The sequence below is a fragment of the Pseudophryne corroboree genome, chromosome 5, assembly GCF_028390025.1.
Source record: "Pseudophryne corroboree isolate aPseCor3 chromosome 5, aPseCor3.hap2, whole genome shotgun sequence".
In the NCBI taxonomy this organism is placed as follows: Eukaryota; Metazoa; Chordata; class Amphibia; order Anura; family Myobatrachidae; genus Pseudophryne; species Pseudophryne corroboree.
In genome coordinates, this window is record NC_086448.1 from 175,257,707 (window position 1) to 175,266,914 (window position 9,208).

Sequence of the window (9,208 nt, forward strand, 5' to 3'; positions counted from 1 at the left end):
TAGAAGCTAAACCCCTTGGTCCACCTCACTCAGCACAAGTCACCAAGCTGGTAGCACTGATCAGAGCATGTGAGTTGGCAAAGGGTAAGTCAGCTAATATATACATGGACTCTAGATATGCTTTCGGAGTAGTGTATGATTTCGTGGCCCTGTGGCACCTCAGAAATTTCATTACAGCAGCTGGCACACCTGTCGTGGATGTCATGCCTTCAGCATTTGCTTTGTGTAGATCTGATTACTTTTACTACAGAAAGTTGTATTATTGCCCCATCTGGTGGTCAGTCCCATCAATTAATTTGACCCTCATAGCCTCTTGTAGCCAGTCTTGCAATGCATTCTGGGATGAAGAAGCTGGGATCAGCCTTTCTACTTCCCTCATGGTCCCAGACAGTCATGCTTTACATGGGTCCAACTCTCATATAGCATTCGATGGTGAGTTTGTATATTAAATGTCTCATCTCAACCTGTTTAGCCAGTGAGTAATGTTAGCTGCACTGTAGTTTATACTTGCACATGTAATCACATGTTTGCACAGCCCATGTTATATGTACTTGTGTATATCCATTTTGCTTTTCACATGCATATCATAATTGCATATTCTTGTTTCATTAACAGTTTTACCTCATTATCACACATCATCATATCGTATTGTACATCAAATCAACGCATCATATCTGTGATCCCTTTACTGAATAATAAAACACCGTTCTACAAACACCTCTTCTGAACAGATTATTGAAAAGTAAAGGTGGTTATACTGTAGGCTTCAAATTTGCCAGAAAAGGCTTAGTGAGAGGCTGAACAGTAAAACATCGAATGCTACAAGCAGATGGACTCTCTTACACTGACTCCGTCAGTAAATCATTGCCTGTCAGCAGTGGGGACATATACTGACTTACAGAGCCGTTACACTGCCAGCCACAGCTATCTGCATATGACAGCCACACAGTTTCTATACAGTCTACCAACTATGGCAGCTCAGCAATAGGAGTACCGCCATTTGACTACACAGAAACCTGTACAAGTCAGTGCAGCCACGCTTATAAGGCAACACAACAGTCTCTTCACAGTCAAGCAGCTTCATAACAGTTCAAAGATACTGACTCCTCAGAGATCTGCGACACAGTCTGAACAGTTACTTGCAGACAGCATTACAGCAGTCTCTACACAATCAAACATCTCTACCAGATCACCATGTCACAGAAAACGATATCCTCATACAAAACAAGGTCCCAAGTCTCTGGTTCCTCCAAATCCTTGTCTGTCAGTAATGCAGCCATCATGGCACGTGCAAAAGCGGAAGCCGCAAAAGTAAGGGCTAAGTTTGCCGAGCAGGAGATGCAATTAAAAATCGAGAGCAAACGCTTAGAAGCAATCGGCGAGAAGCTCGCTGCAGAGAAGGAGGCAGCGGCTGCCATAGCTGAAGCAGAAATCTTGGAGACTGCAGAACTCCCTGATATAAGAAGAACCAATGTACTTGACACAGAGAATGGATCTCAGGATTCACTGCAACGCACATCAGAATACGTACGTCAAGTCTCAAAAAGGAGTAGCAACCCTCCATCTTTACAAGGTACGCATTCAGACTTCATGCAAACAAATCAAGTACACTCTACAGCGCCACCACCAGTGGACAACAGACCACACATTTGCAAGCAAGAGAATCCTAGACACTGTGAACCTATGAGGGACAACTCTTCCCCACCTCAGATGTCTGAATCTGCAAACTCCAAGAAAGACACAGCCTACTTCACACAGAAGCGGTGTGATACCAACCGTCGGGAACCAGACAACACTAACAGGTATGACTACACACCATATACCTACCGTGTTAATGTACCGACATCTCCAAGAGCCAATCAGGACACATTAGACTTTGCTAAATTTCTCACCCGCCGTGAATTAGTCACGATTAGTATTTCAAAGTTCAATGATTGCCCTGAGAACTTCAGAGCCTGGCAGTCCTCTTTTCAAAATGCTATCAGAGGAATAGACCTTTCACATAGTGAAGAGATAGACCTCTTAATTAAATGGCTTGGGAATGAATCTGCAGAACATGCTAGAAGGATAAGAGTGATTAACATTAACCACCCTGAGAATGGACTTAGGATGATCTGGGATAGACTTAATGAGTGCTATGGCTCACCAGAGATAATAGAGAGTGCTCTGTTCAAAAGAATAGACGATTTCCCCAGGTTACCCAACAAAGGCTATCAGAGACTCAGAGAACTAAGTGACTTACTAAAAGAACTTCAAGTAGCTAAATGTGAGGGAGATTTACCAGGACTTGCCTTCCTTGACACAGCCAGAGGCGTTAACCCTATAGTGCAGAAACTACCGTATAATCTGCAGGAACAATGGATCAACCATGGCTCCAAATATAAGCGGCAGAACAAAGTGCAATTTCCACCATTCTCAGTTTTTGTGGACTTTGTACACCAGCAAGCTATGACCAGGAATGATCCTAGTTTTGCCTTTACCTTGACAAATACTGCACCTATGGTACCTAACCCCCGCAAAACATCAGTTGCAGTTCACAAGACTAATGTGCATTATTCAGATTCTTTCCGCAGGTCTACCAGCTTTAATCGCCAAGAGACCACAGACAAAGATCCAGCCAAGCAATGTCCTCTGCATCACAAACCGCATCCTCTCCTGAAATGCAGAACCTTCAGAGAAAAGTCCCTGGAGAACCGCAAAGCCTTCTTAAAGGAGAATAGGATCTGCTACAAGTGCTGTTCCTCCACATCACACCTCGCCAAGGACTGCAAGGTTAGTGCTAGCTGCACAGAATGCCACAGCACAGACCACAATACCGCTCTACACCCTGGTCCTCCCCCATGGGCTTTGCAACACAGTTATACCGATACAGAGCATGGCGGGGAGCACAGTGTAGAACAAAAAGACACTGTTGCAGTCACACCAGAAATAACTTCACAATGTACCGAAGTCTGCAAAGATGCCATTAGCGGTAGATCCTGCTCCAAAATATGTTTAGTCAAAGTTTACCCCAAAGGCCATCCAGACAAAGCCGTTAAACTTTATGCAATCCTAGATGACCAAAGTAACAGGTCTCTAGCCAGATCAATCTTCTTTGAGACCTTTAATGTTAAAGGACCCAGCACTCCTTACTCCTTAAGATCCTGCGCAGGGAGTTTTGAGACAACAGGAAGGAGAGCAACTGGCTATCAAATTGAGTCCTTGGATGGGAAGACATGTCTCTCTTTACCAACTATCACAGAGTGTGACGAGATTCCAGACAATAGGAGTGAGATTCCTACACCAGATGTAGCTAAACACCATACACATTTGAAACGCATAGCACATCTGATACCAGAACTGGATCCACATGTCCAAATAAATCTACTCATTGGGAGGGATATCCTACAAGTCCACAAAGCCAGAAGTCAGATTAATGGTCCACATAACGCACCTTACGCTCAAAGACTGGATCTGGGATGGGTAATAATAGGAGAAGTATGTCTTGGAGATGTGCATAAACCAGATTCTGTCAACAGCATGCTTACCTGTACTTTAGAAAATGGACGCCCTTCTCTATTCCAGCCATGTCATAACCATTTCCTCATTAAGGAATTACCACACTGTACCTTCATAGACTCAACTAGTGACAACCATATCTGTGACAACTATCAAGATCATCTGGGACACGCAGTCTTCCAGAGAACAAAGAAGGATGACCAGGTGGCAATGTCCATAGAGGACAAACTATTCTTGGAAATAATGGAGAAAGGACTAGTCAATGATGATGCCAACAGCTGGGTTGCTCCTCTACCCTTTAGAACACCCAGACAACGCCTTCCTAATGACAGAGAACAAGTACTCAAACGCTTCTCTTCACTTAAACACAACTTTCACAGGAAACCAGAGATGAAAGATCATTTCTTCTCCTTTATGGCTAAAATATTTGAGAATGGTCACGCCGAGATAGCTCCCATTCTTAAAGACACAGAAGAATGCTGGTACCTGCCAATGTTCGGAGTATATCACCCGAAGAAACCAGGTCAGATAAGAGTGGTGTTCGATTCCAGTGCCCAGTTTGAAGGTGTTTCTTTAAATGACGTACGCCTGACAGGACCAGACCTCAACAACAAACTCCTAGGGGTACTCATCCGTTTCCGAAAAGACTCTATTGCCTTCACAGCTGACATTCAACAAATGTTTCATTGCTTTCTTGTGAGAGAAAAAGACAGGAATTTCCTAAGATTCTTCTGGTTCAGAGACAATGACCCCTCAAAAGACATCACAGAGTATCGCATGAAGGTACACATCTTTGGTAACAGCCCTTCACCTGCAGTTGCCATCTATGGACTCAGACGTTCAGCTCAAGAGGGTGAGCTAGAGTATGGTTCTGATGTTAGACAACTTGTAGATAAAGACTTCTACGTAGATGACTGCCTAAAATCTATGCCAACAGCCGAGACAGCAATCAGCCTCCTCAAAAGAGCTCAGGAAATGCTTGCTTGTTCAAACCTGAGGCTTCACAAAATAGCTTCCAACAGCAAAGTAGTGATGGAAGCCTTCCCTTCCCAAGATCATACCAGCGATTTAAGAGACTTGGATTTAGGAACCGATTCCCCACCAGCTCAACGTAGCCTTGGACTCTTGTTTGACTTAAAATCTGACACCTTTACCTTCCAAGTAAACAGCGAAGAAAGACCCTTCACTCGCAGAGGTGTTCTCTCTACTCTAAACAGCTTGTACGACCCCTTAGGATTTGCAGCTCCTGTCACTATCCAAGGTAAAGCTTTGCTCAGAGACCTAACCTGTGAGTCAATTGACTGGGATGCCCCACTGCCTCCCCAGAAAAGAAACTTGTGGCAAGAGTGGAAAGATTCTCTATCTACCTTAACCAACCTCCGCATTACACGTCCATATGCCCCCGTGCCTTCTACAGCAGTACAAAACCAGAGACTATGTGTATTCTCTGATGGCTCAACCCAAGCAATTGCTGCAGTTGCATATCTTAAGACCATGGACATCAAGGGACAATGTCATATTGGATTTGTCATGGGCAAAGCAAAGTTAGCTCCACGTCCAGAACACACAGTGCCCAGACTTGAACTTTGTGCTGCAGTACTAGCTGTAGAATTAGCTGAGCTCATTTCATCTGAGTTACCAATTGGACTCTCTGAAGCAGATTTCTACACAGACAGTAAGGTAGTATTAGGCTACATATGCAACGAGACCAGACGGTTCCATGTTTATGTCAGCAATCGTGTGCTAAGAATCAGAAGATCCACCAATCCAAAACAGTGGCACTATGTATCTACTGCTCACAATCCAGCAGATCACGCTACAAGAGCTGTCCCAGCCAGTATCCTCAAAGACACTACATGGCTCAGAGGACCTGAATTCCTGTACAAGGCAGATTCGAACAATCCTGAAAGTAGCATATTCAAGCTAGTAGACGCAGACTCAGATGTTGAAATTCGTCCACAAATAACTACAATCCATACCGTAACTTCAGATTGTCAACTTCAGCCTCACAGATTCCAAAGATTTTCAACTTGGAAATCACTTGTCAGAGCCATTACCTGCTTAACTCACATAGTCCATTCATTTAAACGCAACGCATCTGTAAGTGTGAATGGATGTAAAGGTTGGCATCACTGTCAAAATGTTTACGCACCAGAAGAAACACAACGATCCAAGAACCTTATCATCCGTGTTGTGCAGCACCAAATCTTTTCCGGAGAGATCGACTGCATTAACAGTGGAAATCCTATTCCCAAAGACAGCACCTTAAAAAAGCTAGACCCTTTTCTTGATGAAAATCATTTATTGAGAGTAGGAGGCCGTCTTCAAGAAGCAAACTTGGAGACAAATGAGAAAAATCCTTTAATCATTCCTGGGAGTCACCACATAGCTTCTTTAATTGTGCAACACTATCACAACGAAGTCAAACACCAAGGAAGATTGTTTACCGAAGGAGCTCTACGATCAGCTGGGTTCTGGATTATTGGAGCGAAAAGGTGTGTAAGCAGCACAATCTTCAAATGTATCATTTGCCGTAGACTTCGTGGTACTTCCCAAACTCAGAAGATGGCTAATCTTCCAACAGACAGACTTAGTACAGACCCTCCTTTCTCCAATGTTGGTCTTGATGTATTTGGTCCATGGACTGTCATCACACGACATACTAGAGGTGCGAATGCGAACAGCAAGCGCTGGGCGGTTGTATTCACTTGTATGAGCATCAGAGCTGTTCACATCGAAGTTATAGAATCAATGGACACTTCAAGCTTCATCAATGCCTTTAGACGCTTCATTGCTATCCGTGGCCCAGTAAAACACATCCGGTCCGACAGAGGTACCAACTTCATTGGAGCAGCCAAAGAATTACAAATTAATTCGAACATTGACACTAAAAGCATAGAGAGATATCTCAGTGAGCAAGGTTGTACATGGACCTTCAACCCGCCTCATTCTTCTCATATGGGAGGTGCCTGGGAAAGGATGATCGGCATGATACGCAGAATCCTTGATTCCATATTCTTGCAAGTGGGAACTGCAAGACTTACTCACGAGAGCTTAACAACCTTCATGGCTGAAGTCTCAGCTATCGTCAACGGAAGACCATTGACTTCAGTGTCTAATGACCCAGAAGACCCACTTCTACTTACTCCGGCCACTCTTCTTACACAGAAGACCGGGATTACCTATGCTCCTCCTGGAGAATTCAATACCAAAGACCTGTTCAAACGTCAATGGAGACAAGTTCAAAGCCTTGCAAACACCTTTTGGGACAGATGGAAAAGACAATACCTTTCTACCCTGCAGTCAAGGAGCAAGTGGCAAGTTGCCAAATCCAACTTAAAACCAGGTGACATTGTGCTCATCAGAGATTGCCAGTCACAACGCAACGAATGGCCTTTAAGTCTTGTCACCAAGACGTTCCCAAGCAAGGATGGGAAGGTTCGTAAGGTTGAGGTCAAGATCTGTAAGCGAGGAGAGACTAAGTTGTTCCTCAGACCAGTGACTGAACTATTCTTATTGTTATCTGTTTAGAGTTTAAAATATGGTACCAGTGATACCAGACGGGGAGTGTCATGCCTTCAGCATTTGCTTTGTGTAGATCTGATTACTTTTACTACAGAAAGTTGTATTATTGCCCCATCTGGTGGTCAGTCCCATCAATTAATTTGACCCTCATAGCCTCTTGTAGCCAGTCTTGCAATGCATTCTGGGATGAAGAAGCTGGGATCAGCCTTTCTACTTCCCTCATGGTCCCAGACAGTCATGCTTTACATGGGTCCAACTCTCATATAGCATTCGATGGTGAGTTTGTATATTAAATGTCTCATCTCAACCTGTTTAGCCAGTGAGTAATGTTAGCTGCACTGTAGTTTATACTTGCACATGTAATCACATGTTTGCACAGCCCATGTTATATGTACTTGTGTATATCCATTTTGCTTTTCACATGCATATCATAATTGCATATTCTTGTTTCATTAACAGTTTTACCTCATTATCACACATCATCATATCGTATTGTACATCAAATCAACGCATCATATCTGTGATCCCTTTACTGAATAATAAAACACCGTTCTACAAACACCTCTTCTGAACAGATTATTGAAAAGTAAAGGTGGTTATACTGTAGGCTTCAAATTTGCCAGAAAAGGCTTAGTGAGAGGCTGAACAGTGGATGCATCACACATCAAAAGACTGCTGACGCCCATACAGGAACCTGAAAGAGTGGCTGTTATCAAGTGTAAAGCACACACTTACAACCAAGACCGAATTTCACTTGGTAACAGCCGGGCAGACAAAGCTGCTAAATCGGCAGCAAGCACCATCACACAAAGCACCACCACACAACTGATGACATTCAATACAGTAAATACACAACAGTTAATTGAAATGCAAGATTTGTGTTCCCTACAGGAGAAGGCGGTCTGGAAGGCGAAGGGATATGTTCAGGAGTCCTCAGGATTCTGGAGAGATGGACAAGGTAAACCAGTGGCCCCAAGGGCGTATCTCCCAAGCCTACCTGAGGCGGCACATGGTCTGACTCATCTGGGCAAGGAAGGTATATGCAAATTGGTAAGAGCTTACTGTAGTGCACCAGGGTTCTCTTCTCATGCAAGCAAGAAAGCAATGACATGTCTTTCTTGCTTGAGGAAGAATATTGGTAAGACAATACAGACGGAGCCATCCCATATCCCTCATACAGACAGACCTTTCCAGGTAATAAAAATTGACTTTATACAGCTACCACCCTGTAGGAATTTGAAATATGTACTGGTATGCACTGATGTCTTCTCAAACTGGGTAGAGGCATTCCCTGCCACCACAAATACTGCTGTGTTTACCGCTAAGAAAATTGTGCAGGAATTTGTGTGTAGATATGGTATCCCTAAGATTATTGAGAGTGATAGGGGTACCCATTTTACAGGTGAAGTCTTTCAAGTCATGTGCAAACTAATGGGTATTAATAGTAAGCTACATACTCCCTACTGACCACAGGCCAGTGCGAAGGTGGAGAGAATGAACAGCACTATTAAAAACAAGCTGAGCAAAGTGATGGCTGAAACTGGACTGTTGTGGCTGGAGGCACTGCCACTCATGTTGTACAGCATCATAACCACTCCCAGGTCACCGCTTAACCTATCACCCTTTGAAATTCTTTTTGGACGACAGCTCCACGTAATGATAGATCCCCAGGATGATCTGAAATGCAATAATGAGATGACTGTGCAATACTTGGTTAGGATGAGCCAGCAATTGAGAAACCAGCAAAGGAATTTGAAACTGGCGATTCCTGACCTACCAAACAGTAATTGTCATGAAATTGAACCTGGGGACTATGTGATGATTCAAAATTTTCTACACTCAAGTTGCCTCATAGACAGGTGGGAAGGACCGTATCAAGTTTTGTTGAGCAGCACGACATCACTGAAGGTTGCAGAGAGAGAGAGACTTGGGTCCACTCATCCCACTACAAGAAGGTCGCTAACCCGGAGAAAGCTTGTGAGAAAGAGAAAGGTGAAGAAAACCTGATATCACTGGAGAATCTGTTCCAGGAAAGCTGAAAGGCAGGACTGTTGAAACTGCACCTGAGCGTGGTGAAAAACAAAATCAAGGACTGTTATCTTAATTTTTTCTCTCCAAATACCCCCTCTCTTCATTTTTTCCCCCCTTCCTCTTCCCGAAATGGATTTGCATCAAGAGATTGTTT

The 9,208-nt window shown here is 43.6% G+C and overlaps 2 long non-coding RNA genes across 2 annotated transcripts; both read left to right on the forward strand.

The window, feature by feature from the left end:
* The first annotated feature begins 362 nt into the window (after nucleotides 1–362).
* Nucleotides 363–717, forward strand: LOC134928896 (uncharacterized). The gene is made up of 2 exons (XR_010178106.1): nucleotides 363–432; nucleotides 616–717. It is a non-coding gene; the product is annotated as an uncharacterized LOC134928896 (long non-coding RNA).
* A 6,151-nt stretch (nucleotides 718–6,868) lies between these two features.
* Nucleotides 6,869–7,584, forward strand: LOC134928897 (uncharacterized). Its single transcript, XR_010178107.1, has 2 exons — nucleotides 6,869–7,299; nucleotides 7,483–7,584. It is a non-coding gene; the product is annotated as an uncharacterized LOC134928897 (long non-coding RNA).
* Nucleotides 7,585–9,208: the final 1,624 nt, after the last annotated feature.